Source organism: Fukomys damarensis, unplaced genomic scaffold, assembly GCF_012274545.1.
Source record: "Fukomys damarensis isolate Sample0158 unplaced genomic scaffold, DMR_v1.0_HiC HiC_scaffold_9, whole genome shotgun sequence".
In the NCBI taxonomy this organism is placed as follows: domain Eukaryota; kingdom Metazoa; phylum Chordata; class Mammalia; order Rodentia; family Bathyergidae; genus Fukomys; species Fukomys damarensis.
The window spans coordinates 6354581-6369531 of record NW_022900921.1 but is presented as its reverse complement, the minus strand read 5'-3'; the positions used below and the strand labels follow the sequence as shown (position 1 = coordinate 6369531).

Here is a 14951-nt window from a genome sequence, read left to right as displayed (position 1 = left end):
CATAGCTACAAACTTCCCTCTTAGGAATGCTTTCACTGTGGTATGTTATACTGGCATGGCTGTTTAGTTCTAGAAACTGTCTTATTTCTTCCTTGACTTCTGTAGCCTACTGTTTATTTAGTAGGGTATTGCTTAGTTTCCATATATTTGCATACTTTCTGTAAACACTTTATTGGCTACTATGTGGTGTATTCTGAAAAAAGTTCCATGTGCTGCTGCAAAGAATGTGTATTCTTTTTTTTTAAATTTTATTGAATTTATTGGTACATTTTAGGGATACAGCACAGTTACATTCATTGTTGGGATCATGTAACTTTACATGGCAAGTCTTGATTCTCATTTTTTCCCCTTACCTCTGCCCTCCCTTCACCCCCTCAAGAATGTGTATTCTGTTGTTGTGAGGAACACTCTGTATATACATATTATGTCCAATTTTAAAGGTTTTGTTCAACTCTGGTATTTCTTGATTTTTTTTTTTTGTCCTGTTGATCTGTCTTTTTGTGATAGTGGGGTACTTTGTGATAATGGAGGATCCCCAGGGTAACAGTATTTATGTTTATCTGGGATTTTTTTTATGTCCAGTACCACTTATTTTATGAAGTTGGACATGCCCTAGTTCCATTCATATATCTATGTTAATCATTGTTATCTCTTCCTGTTGGATTGTTCCCTTAACCAATATGTTCAGCATTCTTTACTTCTTTTACTCAGTTTTGGCTTAAAGTCTACTTTGTCTGAATGTAGGATAGGTATATCTGGGTTCTTTGGGTTCCCATTACATGGAATGTTGTTTTCCATTCCTTGACTTTTAATATGTGTTTCTTTTTTAATATGTGTTTTTTTGTAAACAGGATACTATTAGATTGTTTCTTAATCAATTCCTCCCAGTCTGTGTCTTTTCATCAGAGAACACAGACCATTCACATTCAGAGTTATTACTGATAGGTACTGACCTGATTTCCTATCACTACCTTACTTTCCTGTTGCTGATACCCTTTCTCTACCTTCTACTTAACTACTCAGCCTACTTGGGACATTCATTTGCTTAGACATTTTGTCATCGTTAGCTTCATTTTTTTTCTCTAGGATATTGTTGGGAGCAGTTCTACATAATTTTGGGGAAAAATCATTTGACAATTTAAATCATGATGATGGCTTAGTGTTCTGGCCTACAGGCCAGCTACAGCATGTCCAAGCTAACTCCTTTTTCACCTCTGATCACAGCTAAGACCTCAAAGGTCTGGTGGTGCTATGATGCTCCAGGGCAGGATTACACCAACTGAAGACATCCTGGGAGCTACCAAATCTTAATCTACATAAATTCCTCATTGTTCTAGGATTATTACCACCACCCTCTGAATCATCTGCTACATTTGTCCTCCGGCTGTACTGAATAAAGTTGTGGCAAGCTCAGGGTCTTTGGTCTTTGCCTCCCAGAGCAGCATGGATCAGGCCCAAAGCTCAGCTTCTTCTCTAAGTCTCTTTTCTGTCTATATATTAACTAATTTGCCTTGTGCTCTTGTGGCTCACAGGAGACTAGGATTTAATGCAGAGGTTCTAGTAACATTCCCTTGCCTTGTTCCCTACAGGACATCATTCTGACATTTTTGGACTGCTGGTTTGGTAGTCATGAATTTCTTTAAGTGATCTTTATCAGGAAAGTGTCTTATTTCTCCATTAATTTTGAAAGATAGTTTGCAGTTATCAGTTATCAGTCTGAGTTGGAAATTATTTCTTTTCAGGGTTTGAAACACTTCACTCCAAGGTCTCGTAGCCTTTAAGGTTGTGTTGAGAAGTCTACAGTAATTTAAAAAAGTGATTTAAAAGTGATTTGTTGATTTTTGTCTAACCATTTTAAATAGTCAGTTCTTTTATTGGACTTTTTAATTGATGTCATGGAAAAGTTCTTTTCTGATTGTGGTTATTTGATGTCTTGTATGCCTCAGTTATTTGAATGTTAAATTCTTTTACCTTAGTGGGAAATTATTCTGCTATTATTTCAGCATACAGTTTTTTTTTTAATGCCACTTATGTTATCTTGTGATTTCCACTAATTCCAATTAATCTTAGTTTCTGTATATCTCCTGGGAGTTATATCTATTTTTCATATTTTGCTATTTTTAAGGTATCTCTCATTAATTTCTCACTGACAACAGCCCTGTCTTCTACTCCTGACAATGTCTTCACACTGGCCATTTCTACTGTCCATGCTTTAGATAAAATTTTTAATGTCCTCAATTTTTGGGGGGGAGCCCTTTTATGTACTCCACTTCTCTTCTATGTTTCTTTTTCATATTTTGCATCTTTTTTGTCATTCTTCTTGCTTTTTATTACTGTATTCTACAGACCTCTTGTTCATTTTGCTTATTTTGTCCAATATCTTTTTATTCAAATCACCTGCGAGCTTGTCAAATTCCTTACCAATCTGTTTTGTTATCTTGCATGATAACATTTTCAATAATTTGAGTTGAGGACTTTTATGTCCTTAAACGTCCCAAGGATCAGTGCTGGAAGAGTTGGAAGGTTTGGGAGGCATTTTGTTAAATTTTCTTCTCATGCTCTATTTTTGTTTGTTTATGCTGAGGCTGGCAGATTAATTAGCATGAAAATCTTTGTTTTCCAGTATGGAGACCTCTTTAGTCAATGTCTGCTTTTCGGTGGTGCCTCTGGGAATGGCTAGCTATTGACCTTTATCTCCATCCCAGGATCCGACCACCTCCATCTACATGAGATGGGAGGTTGCATCATATATAGCCACGTACCAAGCTTTGCAGGAATGGACCATATAATTTTTAATGCCCTAAGGAAATCTAGATATTGACATCCCACAAAAAAACAAGCAAGACCAAGGGGTGTGTCACCTTGACTATAGTAATAAAACCAACACCAATTATAGCATCAAATACAAACTAAATATTGACAAACACTAAGCACCAATAAAGAGCCACTCTTAACCATATAAGAGATGTGTAATTATATTATGGACTATAAGACATGCTGAATATTGAGCAACAATAAATATTTATGAAATAGAACAACTTTGATTCTGCTAACAACGGAACAGAATTTAACAGCAATACTAAAAAGGTGACTGTCTAGAAATATATACAGCTTATACTAGTAAATGTAAAGGCGTACAGAAACAGGTCATGAAAAAAGTAAAATTTGAAAAATTAATGTGATAGGAGAAGGACGGGAAACTGAGATGGATGGCTCTGTTGAGATGTAAAAGGAAATCAATAGTGATAGAAGCGCAGGAAGGATCAGTCAGCGCTTCCCCTTTCAATTTCATTAAAGACTTCACAGAATAATGGTATTAGATCTTCTCTAAATTTCTTGTAGAATGTAACTGCGATTCCACTGGGACTTGGACTCTTCTTTGTTAGTGGGTTTTTAATTACATCTTCAATTTCACTGACTATTATTCCATTATTTAGAATTTTAATATCATCTTGACTCAGCTTTGGTAATTCATATGTATCTAGGAATCTGTCCATTTCTTCTGAGTTTTCTAGTTTCTGCAGGATCCATTGTGATTTTATGCTTTTCATTCCTAATTAGATGGCTTTGAGTGTTTTGTTTTCTTCTTTTGGTAAGGTTGGCTAAGGATTTATAAATCTTATTTAATCTTTCAAAGAACCAACTCTTGATTGATTCTTTGTATTATTTACTTAGTCTCAAATCCATTAATTTCGGCTCTAATCTTATAACTTCTTCCCTTATATCAGCTTTGGGATTGACTTGTTCTTCTTTGTCTAGAAGTTTGACGCTCAATATTAGGTAGTGTGTTTGAGCTCACTCTGTATCCAGCAGGGCTGGATAATCATTTTATAAAGTCCTATGCCTATGTCTTGTTTGTTCTACAAGTCTCTCATTTCAGATTGATTTGGGTATCATGATGTACGTCCATCCTTTTCTTCAAATTACCTGTGCTTCTAGTTGGTTTTCTGTGAGTACCTCCAATGTGGCTCCTCCTCTGTTCAACCATGTGGAATCCTCCTGTGTTACCATCTTTTGACGGATTGTTCCCCTAAGTGGTATATAGCGACCGCATGACCTCATCACCTCTGACCAATTTTAGCTTGAGGTTTATATAGTCTGAGATTTAAAATGCCCTGTTACTTGTTTTTGGTGCCTGCATGCATGACATATTGTTTTCCACCCTTTGATTTTTAGTCTATGGACATCTTTCTGGTTTAGATGCATTTGTAGAATACAACAGACTTTTGGATTCTGTTTGTTTTTTTTTTTAACCGAGTCTGCCAATCCATTTCTTTTAATTCAAGAGTTAAGGCCATTAATTTTGAAAGCTATGAGATAGTGTTTTGTTTTGTTTTGTTTTTCCAGGGATCGAACTCAGGTCCTTGCGCTTGCGAGGCAGGTGGTGGAACCACTGAGAAAAATCCCTGGCCCCTAGATACTGGTTTTGATTGATTACTACGATTATCCTCGAGGCTGGGGACTCTGTCTTCAGATTGGTCATTTCTGCAATTTATAAATTCTATACATTTCTGGTATTTATCTAACACTTTTTTGTGGACTCTAAATTTTGACAAATTTGTCATTCATGTGTTGAATCATCTTGGTTACCTCTTCCAATTTTTTTGTTTGTTTGTTTGTTTCCCCCCAAAATATACATTGGGCGTTTAAACAATAATTCCATAAACTTTTAGGTTATGTCTTCCTTGAACTCATCAAGTTAATGTATCTCTTTCTTAAACAACTTATAGAGTTCAGTTACTTAGTATTTGCTTCTTCCCAAGTTTTACCCCCATGATTGGCCTTGGGAGAGTTAAAAGACCATTGCCATCTTTTATTGCCTTGTTTTCTCATGATCCTTTATGTACATTTGTTTCTCGCTTTTTTTTTTCTTTTTTTTGATCCTGAGAGTAGGTTTAGTAGGATGGGGAGATTGTATAATTGATATAAAGTATTTTTTTATTAATAGACTGATTATAGTGATGTTTTCTTGGCTTTACGTGTCCAGAGATTTTATTTACCTCTTCATCTGTTTAGTTTAAGTGGTTTGGACTCTGCCCCTGTATTTTGAAGGAAGAGTTACTTCTGGTTATAACAGCATCGACAGATCTGAGTATACTTCACTTGCACGTGACAGGCCAGTGGCAGCAAACCTATGAGACATGTGCCACAGTGGGCTGTTTGTATCAGTAAAGGCTCTACAAAGTCCACCATCACCATGATAGGCTTTGCATTTACATTTTCACCCTTTATCAATACTCAGTAGAGCCTATTTTCAATTATTAATAGCTGTTTTCTACACTGTGGCAGGAGAAGCGCAGGGAAAAGACTGAGGCATGTGTGAAAGGTGAGAGTAAGTCCATAAGCGAGGAGTTTGGTAGGGGTAATTTTGAGCGGTGATAAAAGGCAAATGCGATACAGAGTCAGACTTTGCCAAGGTGCTCGTAGATGGATTGAAGGGTCCGTTTTGAGGGGTTTAAGAAGATATCTGTGGGGGTAAGGACAAGACAGTAGAGGAAGGGAGTGTCCTTGGGATTGTACAATGCTATGCTGCCGTCAGAACCTGTTGATAAATTCGTGTACCTGTAAGGTGCAAACGAGGCAAAGGAAGACACAGTGCGGTAACACACAAAGAGCAAGAGGAACTGGATGAGGACAGAGGGCGAGTGCATGAGGAGAGAGGACTAACAGAGAGAGAGAGAGAGAGAGAGAGAGAGAGAGGACTAACAGGCTAAACAGCTGAGAAAGAATTTAAAAAGTGGGAAAACCAGATATGAAATAAAATACTGTCACAGGAACTTGACATAAGGAAACCAGATAAGGAGATGCGAAGAGGGAGAGAACATAAACACTAACTACACAAAGTAAATAATAATAAAAAAAACACACAAATGAACGACAATCAAAGACAAGCACAAATCACAGAAAGTATCTGACAGAAATCACTCCAACACTCCAACAGGAAACTGTGCGTGTGATTTTCATGGGACCGCTTAGCAAGAAAGCCCGGGCGTTTGCTCACACCACTCCCTGCTTGCACTGACTGTGATGACATAACACACAGCCACACCAGCACCATCTCTGCCATTTCTACTGCAAAACTGAAGCTAATTTAGTATAGGACTTCATCCTACTGGCTTATAGGCAAGGTCTGAGGTGGTCCCTATGTTTGGTGGAGGAGCTCATCCCACTCCCCAGGCACGAGGCAGAATTTGCATGAATGTTCACTAGCAAGTGAGGGGCCATGGAATCACAGATGTGCTTGTGCTCCGGCAGGGGCCTCAGGGATCTGTGACTGCTTGTACACACCGGCCAGTCAGTCTGCAGGAGACAGCAGTGGCTGGCGTGGAACCGCTCGGCAATTCTCTTTCAGGTGGGAATCCAGACGTTCCTTGGAATATGCATCCCACGCCACCCTGTGAGGTGAACTGGGCCCTCCCTTGCCCTCAGTGAGTGCTGGTGGGGAGTGAGACTGCAGTGGCCAGTGTGAAACTGAGAATCAGCTATTCACGTTCCGGGGGCGTTTGCAGATTGCTCAAGATGTATCAGTGTTGTAAGAATGCAGAGATGCTGCCATGTAGGGAACAGGAAGGGCATGTTACCAGGACCTCTCTACCATGGTTCTGGCCTGTGAGCCACCACAGCAGAAGGTGAATTCAAGAACAGACAGGAAACGAGACTTCGAGGGCTAAGGCTGGGTCTTGGGACCTGGTCAGTGCTGCTGATGGCAACAAAGACAAAGACCCCCAACCAAGCACATCCAGAATGCACTGAATACAGTCATGAGACGGAATAGGGAGCAGGGTGTGATCAGAAGGCATCTAGGGCAATACTGCTGAGTACTTGGAATGAACGCACCAGGCAGGGGTGTCAGGGAGTCAGCACTGCTTATCTTACTTGGATGGAACAAACTGGTACTGGGGCGGGGGGAAACTAGAAAGTAAGTCTGTGAGAAGCCATCATTTAGGGAAAAGGATCTTAATTGGGGTCACACTGACCTCAGCTGCACATAACTCAGCACAGCCCTGCCACTTTTCAGACCAGAACTTAGGCTCCGGTGACAGCCATTAGCCAAGGAGCAACGCTAGCCCAACTCTGCTAGCTGACATGCCCTCTTGAGTCACAGAACACTTCGATCTAACTCCTGATATAAAACACTATAAGCGAATTAAGGGAGGCAAGACACATGTGCCACCCATAGCCTGCTAGTCCTGGGCAGAGACGCCTGTGACGTTGTCACTCAGCCCAAAGTATGTGGGAGAGCACGCTCACCTCGGGAAGCACTGGTGGAAAGGATGCGTGAGAGGGCAGCGGCTGGCAAGAAACACCACGGGAACTGGTGGTGTTTCACTTTCAGGCAGACGTGCTCAGTGCCTGTTTTCATCCCCCTCTCTCCACCCAAGGTGGAGGTAAAGCCATCATTCCCCAGAGCTTCGATGGCAGCTGCTAGGGAGAAGGACCTGGAATATACGAATTCAGGCCCAGCAGTTCCGTCTCCGCCGCCGCACGCCTACCCTTCTTTCCCTCCCTCTGGAGTGGGAGGCAGGAAAGGAGCAGAGCGGCCTCACTGGCTCGGCCTCCCCCCACGATTCAGTCATTAGACTCCCTATACGCGAACTGTCTTTCTGAGTAGCATTCTAATTCAGACTGTAAGAACCACCTCAACTCCAATAGGGTCCTTGGGGCTCCAGGAAGGTTAGTCTGAGAACTTCTAACAGTCTGGCTTCTCTAGCCAGACAAGCTTCTGGGTTTTGACAAATATAAAGAGGTAGGAACATTCAGAGAATGATAAAAACCTTAGGTAAGGGGCCATGGGAACTCTCTACACTATCATTATAACTTTCTGGGAAATCTAACATCATATTTAGATGATTTCGTGTATTGGATAGAATATATTCTATGTTTCGATTTCTTACTGTTTCAGACAGTTTTTCACTATTGACCAGGCTAGCTTTAAACTCCTAGGCACAAAGGAGCCTCTGGTCAGCCTCTTGAGTGGCTGGGACTAGAGATGGCTACCGCTACACAGGGAAAATTTTTAAATGTCATATTCTTATTTTCTCGACTGAATACTCGTATGAATTATTAAATCTTAACATAAGTATTAACTTTGATTTCAGATCTTCAAACACCAGATATAGCAAAAACTATTCAAAACCAACCTCTCTCGGGAGTACATAGCAACATATCTTTATTTAAATGTAGGTAGGAGGTAAGGGGGACTTACGACTTACCAGGAAGCAGAAGAGAGATGTCAAATCTCCATTCCATCTTGGCTGGCCTGCCACTGCTCAGGGTCCACATCCACCTGACCTGTCTGAAGGCGGCAGCTTGCGGTAGTCACCAGGCACCCTCACCCGGGCCCAGCCTGTCCACTCAGCAAAGATGCGGCCACCTCTCTGGGCGCTGGGGGATAAGACACAGAGAAACACATTAGACAAGCGTGCTTTACTGCCCATCACTCACCACTGGGGAAGCCGAGTTTCCCTGCCTTGGCACAGGTCACCCCCACTTTTCACCTGGCAAATTTAAAGTACAGTCCCCCAAATCCCACAAGTTCTTCCCAAAACTTGGACAACAGAAAGATGACAGGCTTCTGTGTATTTGGGAAGGGCCACAGCTGCCCTCACTTCCTTCTGACTCACTTGCTCACACTGTTAGCATTTTCAGTCTGATGCCATTCAGAGACCACTGGGAAGACTATTTCAATCCGCTGATCGTACATCACCACTACGCACCCATCTCAGTTCCATCCTGGGATGTCCTTGCATTTAAGAACAGTGCCTTATTTCTCCTCCCGAATCCAGAAACGACTACACATTCTGGGGTCCTGTGGGCCATTAGTGAACAATTGGCAAATGTATAAATGACACCTTCACTGTCCCAAGACCTCTGACTCTGCCATTTGGCTTTATCTACACAGGCATGTGTTCATAACACCCAGAAACTCTTGGAGTTTGAACCACAGGCATGTAATTGAAAGCCATCTGAGGTTCTGCAGGTATTGGGGCACCAGCGTACTGAGGTTCTCCTTCCATCTTCCAGACCAATATGCCCCATGCAGGGCTAGCAATGCCAACTACATCAGGACCAAAGAGGAACACGCCCCTTTGAAACAAATGTGTTCATTGCTTACTGCGTAAGGCTCATTCCACTGACTCCTGCCAAGAGTTCTCTCAAGAAACCTCACACAGCCAACTTAAAATTGCCTGCAGAGAGTTTGGTTGCATTTCAAAAAGACAATCAGTCCTATGGCTAGAGATTCTCCATTGATGTGAGGCCAGAGTATGAGCTGGAAAACAAAACAAAACAAAAATTTTGCTAAGACCTGCTAATCGATCTGCAGCCAGCAGCTAAGATTTTCAAATAAACACCAAGTTTGATGTAATTTAGTGTGTTTGCTCAGTGCACCATTTTACCCCCGGGTTAACATGGGAAAACGAGGAAAGAAACTAATTGCTCTATTATCACTTCAACATAATGGGCCAGGGCCCCAGAGCAGCTGCTGTTCTCATTACATGGCGGCACAGGGGAAAACCATTTCCTCTTTCCTTAGGTTCAGCTTCTCTGTGCAGAGCTCTGTTGACAAGACTCTTGTCTAGCCTGCCCTGACCCACGGTGGTGGAGCTACACCCTCCTGTTAGCTGTACCTCCACCTCCTCAACACCAAGTTTGCATCTCCAAAAAGATCATTCTGCTGCCAAATGTACTGCATCTCCGGAAACAATAACGTGGTAGCGAAAAAGAAATTTCAAGAGACCCTAAACGCCGTTCCTTAATCTTACTAGCTGCGGGTCTCTGGGAGAGTTACATCATTTTCACTAAATTGTAGTTTGTTTGTTTTTAAATGTGTAAAATAAGGATGAAAATGCGGATGCTAACAGAAGCTGGCTCTGAGGGCTGCTGTGAGGAGTAAATGCAGTTTAGCTAATGAAATGAGCAGCCCTGGGTCTAGAACATGGTGAACTCTCAACTGCTACCTGTTGTGACCACTACTAATTTTAAATATGTTTAATACAGCATCCAAAATAACTGAAAGAAAAGGCTAAGGTAATTATAAAATGTGAAGAAGAGAGACCCTAAGCCGTTCCTTAATCTTACTAGCTGCGGGTCTCTGGGAGAGTTACATCATTTTCACTAAATTGTAGTTTGTTTGTTTTTAAATGTGTAAAATAAGGATGAAAATGCGGATGCTAACAGAAGCTGGCTCTGAGGGCTGCTGTGAGGAGTAAATGCAGTTTAGCTAATGAAATGAGCAGCCCTGGGTCTAGAACATGGTGAACTCTCAACTGCTACCTGTTGTGACCACTACTAATTTTAAATATGTTTAATACAGCATCCAAAATAACTGAAAGAAAAGGCTAAGGTAATTATAAAATGTGAAGAAGAGGTGCCCTTAGCAGAACACGGTAAGAAAAGCCACCCAAGGAGAAAGTAACAAAGGGTAGGTTTGACCTCTTTACGCCATTTCTCATTAATATTTTCTCATACTGTGCTTCTATTGTCTCTGTGTTCTGAGGATAACTGTAGACATAGAAATGATCCAGAAAAATGAGAATCTGTGGTTTAGTAAAATTGGTATGATCTAGACATACATCAGAATTTTTAATTTTTCTCCAACAATGTACTAAGATCCAGAATAAGTACGAAAGGACAGTGACGTATGAAATTACAAGGTGCACTTTCATGACTCAGTTCTGTTCTTCACCAGTGAGGACCCCTCTTTATCCCTTTTCTAGGATGTGTAATTTGGGTGCAATGTTACTTCCTTTACCTTCAAAGACTCTGAAAGTCAAGTTGCTAAAAATGTTTCAAAAAGAAAGGGCTACGCAAAAACTGGTATATCGATATTTATAGCAGCCATGTCTCTTCAAACTGCAAAATCATGTTCTTTAACAAAGAAATGCATAAAAACTGTTAGATTCATATAATGGAATATTACTTTCCAATAAAAATAAATGAGCTATCTACCCACAACGACTCATGGGTGAATCCTCAATGCATATTGCTGAGTTAAAGCCCGGATGAAAGGTAGATGCTGTCTGACGTTTTAGATGCCATTCAGGTAGAGGTAAAACTATGAAAACAATAAAAAGACATGTTTAAAAGGAACTCAAGGTGGGAGAGCTTAAATATTTAGAGGCAATTAAAACACCTCTCTAAAATGCTGCAACAGCAGACAGCTGACAATATGGAACTCTCAAAACCTACTGACAAAAGAGCGTCCCTTAGTGAGTACACATGAAAAATCACTTAGGAGATTGGTGCAGCCCCAGAATGGAACACAAAATGTGAGAAAACAGTTGTGTCATAAAAATATGAAACGATGTCGCTGAAGGGAATCGAGAGAAAATGCACTAATCTCAGTAACATCAAAGAGAGGGAAGGAAGGGAGTGTAGGAAGGGTGTAGGGGAAAAGGGAAATAGACTCTCAGAGTAACTTTAACTTGTCAGCCATCCAGGGCACAAAGCTGAAAGAAATGAGCAACAAAGCACATTAATATTGGGTTTTAATCAAAGGTATAAAATAAATGTGCACGAGCCTAGGCTGATGTAAATAAATTATGGAATAAAAAATGGCAGAGAAGACACAAATTTCCCACGCAAACCAATTCCAAACAATGTAGGTCGATGTGTTGCCCCCAAGAGCTGGAGCACCCGTCCCCACCCTGTGACTTTCTTCCCTGGAGCAGTGGGGACCAGCAGGTGGCGAAACAGAAGAGGGAACTTCAGAGAGCAGAGGCCTGGCAACTCCACCTTACCCAGGTGAACTAGGAAACGCCAACAATCCTGTCAGGTGAACACATACAGCCAGAACACAACGTGATAAAAAAGGCACCGCACATCTGGGACGTCCTCCGACTATCCCAGGATCCCAGTCTCACCTGAGAACACACAGACAGGTTCCAGGGGGGCAGCACTCTCTAGATCAATACTGGCCAGATTCTCAACGTTATCAAAAAAAAAAAAATACAGAAAGTACGAGAAAGGATCAAAAGGAGCCTCTGGGAACACTGGAAAGAAAGAAATACAGTGCTGCATCCTGAACGGACAGTAGAAGGGCATTAGGTAAAAACAGAGCAACAAGGAAGTAAGGACTTCTCTTAATAATCATGTGTCGGTGCTGTTGTATTAATTATAGCAAATCTAGGATACAAATATGAGATGTGAAGGATAGGGGAAACTATGTGCAGCGGTAGATCAGAACTCTCTACTAGTTTAGGATTTTTTTCTGTAAATCTAAAACTGCTCTTAAACATTGAGTTCATTTAAAAATACATAAAAGAAGAAAACCTGCAAGTGCTACATGGGTATTGCTTCCTATTACTTTGAAGGACTCTATATTTCCTCCAAGTGGAAGTTAGGAGAGTCGATATTCTTATTTTAAAAACAGGAAACGTCAGAATGAAGGACATTCCTACAGCCAGGAAGTACCAGATTGAGACTTCAGTCCTAGGCTACTTTCCCCTTTCCCTAAGTCTACATGAATTCTTCTGCATCAGCTATTACTACAAATAAAGTTCAGACTAAAATGCACAAAAATAGAACTCATTAACTCCACACAGATGAAAGGACCTAATATAGGGTTTTCCCTGATTCATGCCTAACTTCTCTACTAAACCATTTTTCTCCCTGATCTTGTCTATATTTTTCAAGCAGAAGGTATTTGATTTAGCCCACACTCAGATGAGAAAAATGAGAATTGAAGTTGAGTAGTTACACAGCATTTTATACTCATAGCTTACAAAGCCGTTGTCCACGCGTTATCATACTGACATCTCTAAACACTCCTGCAGAATGTAACCCTCTTCACATTCTAAATGAGGAAACTGAACAGAAGCACAGAGGAAAACGAAAAGAAACACAGTGGGTAGATGAGGACACCCACACTATTTCACTCTGTAGACCGGAAGAGACAGCACACTGTTGTTTGACCCAGTTCTGTGTTGAAGTATTTTTTTATTTTCTTGACTCTGGTTGGCTCACATGAAACTGACTGTGCAATTCTAGTTTTCTGGACACCTTGCCTCTGTGCTGAGATTTTTGCCTTGATCTCTAAAGGCTCTGTTTTCTCTCTAGCTTAGGAGGCTCACAGAAATCTCAATAAAAATCTGAATAAAGTTTTTCCTCTTTCTATTCACAGTCTTTCTTTAGTAATCAGGACTTCTAAAAAAGCCATTTAGGGAGTAATAAAATCCTTTGTTTCATTATTGTTCTATAATTTTTTTAAGGATACATCCAATTAAAGATGAAATCAGCTGCACTCATTTATTAAGACTGCTTAAAATATTCGTTTATAGTCTCTGTCTATATGGATATTTCCCATTACATGGTTAACGATTTATCTAGTGATAAATCTAGCTTTCTTAATAAACTACTACATTGTACATTCCTGTGTAGGATACCATGGTAGCTACAAAGGACAAGTAATCTCATGATCTTCTTTAAAATGTCATGGCCAGGCATGGTGGCACACGCCTGTAATCCCAGCACTCGGGAGGCTGAGGCAGGAGGATCGCTGTGAGTTCGAGACCAGCCTGGGCTACATAGTGCGTTCCAGGTCAGTCTCAACTACATAGTGAGATCCTGTCTCAAAAAACAAAAACAAAAAAACAAATAAATAAAACATCATGAGTAAGGAAGGGATAAACTGGCTCATGAAATAGAGATATGAGGTTAAGAGCTTTCAAAACAGGAAAAAGTGGATAAGAAATTCTGGGATAAGAAAAGGAAGAATATTCAGAGCACATCCAAGGCTGTTGTTACACATGTTTCTCACAGGGCCCAACTTCTCACTGGGCTCAACTTTTTCATTGTTTGGGTCTTAGAAGCTTCCAAATGCTTTGAAAGGACCAGGGATGTAGCACAGTGGTGCCATGCCTGTCTCAAAAGCACAAAGTCCCGAATTCAATCCCTGGTACCAAAAACAAAACAAAAAAAAAACCCCACAAATGCTTTTAAACCCAGTAGTTAGAATATCAGATCCTGTCTTCAAACTCCATCTGTGTGCCTGACTCCTCTCAAAAAGGTGGACATTTCAGGTTTCAGTCAGCCTCTCCCAGGGGCACACTCTGTCCCCACTGACTCCCAGGTATATGGGGCATGGCTACTAGACCGCATATTCCTCTTAGAAACAGCCCAAACTCACAGATTTCTTGTCAGCTCTACATTCAGTATCATTACCATCTATGGGGATTTGCCCATCTGATGAAACCCTCGCTCTGCTTAACCAAAATGTAGTCAAGCAAGTCCTGTCACTTTTCTTGTTCACAGTGATTCAACCTCAACTTACAACTCCTGGCAAGATTTCATATAAGTTAAAGTTACTAAATATTCTGCTTATGTGAAATCTGTTTATGCAGTAATCAAAATAATGTGACTTCTATGCCTTTGTTCACAAAAACATCTAATTTCTTTAGTGAAAAGTGCAGAACAAAAAACAGACCTGAAAGACAGACCTCTACCCAGACACCTCTGACCAAGGGCTGGGGAATCCAACGTATGTGTCTCACTTCAGCTTTCCAATCCTGTGAGTCTCAGAGGTCACCAGGTTCTTAAGAAGCAGAGACTCAGAGCAAACAAGGGCCAAGCCAAGGCACCTGCTTACTGTCAGCAAAGCCAGCAGCCTCTCCCTAGGGCAAGACGATGATTTAAATTGGGGTTTTCCTCCTCCATTTGGAGGTATAGACATGTATAAAAAAGGTCACCCTGATAGGCCGTCTTTGAGAGATGACAAAAATCTAGTCAAGAGATGATAATCATTCAGATTTGATACTCACTGCCTCGTGTGTGACCACACTAGGCATGGAAATCATCACAGCTCAGATCCTGCATGTAGCTCAGACACTAGGCTGAATGTCGCTTTGCTATTTTTCCAATGCTACAGTTTTTATATTTCCTTTTTGTTGTTGCTGTTGTTCAGCAACATACCTCAATCTTCCAGCCTAAATCAAGATCTAGTTGTTACACAC

The 14951-nt window shown here is 40.9% G+C and overlaps 1 long non-coding RNA gene across 3 annotated transcripts in view; it reads right to left on the bottom strand.

Annotated features, from left to right (window-relative positions):
* Positions 1 to 14951, bottom strand: part of LOC104873151 — a 111472-nt gene that overhangs the window by 8072 nt on the left and 88449 nt on the right. For all 3 annotated transcript variants that reach the window (XR_783380.3, XR_783381.2, XR_783382.3), the window contains exon 4: positions 8214 to 8385. This is a non-coding gene — a long non-coding RNA (uncharacterized LOC104873151). The remainder of the gene's footprint in view (positions 1 to 8213; positions 8386 to 14951) is intronic.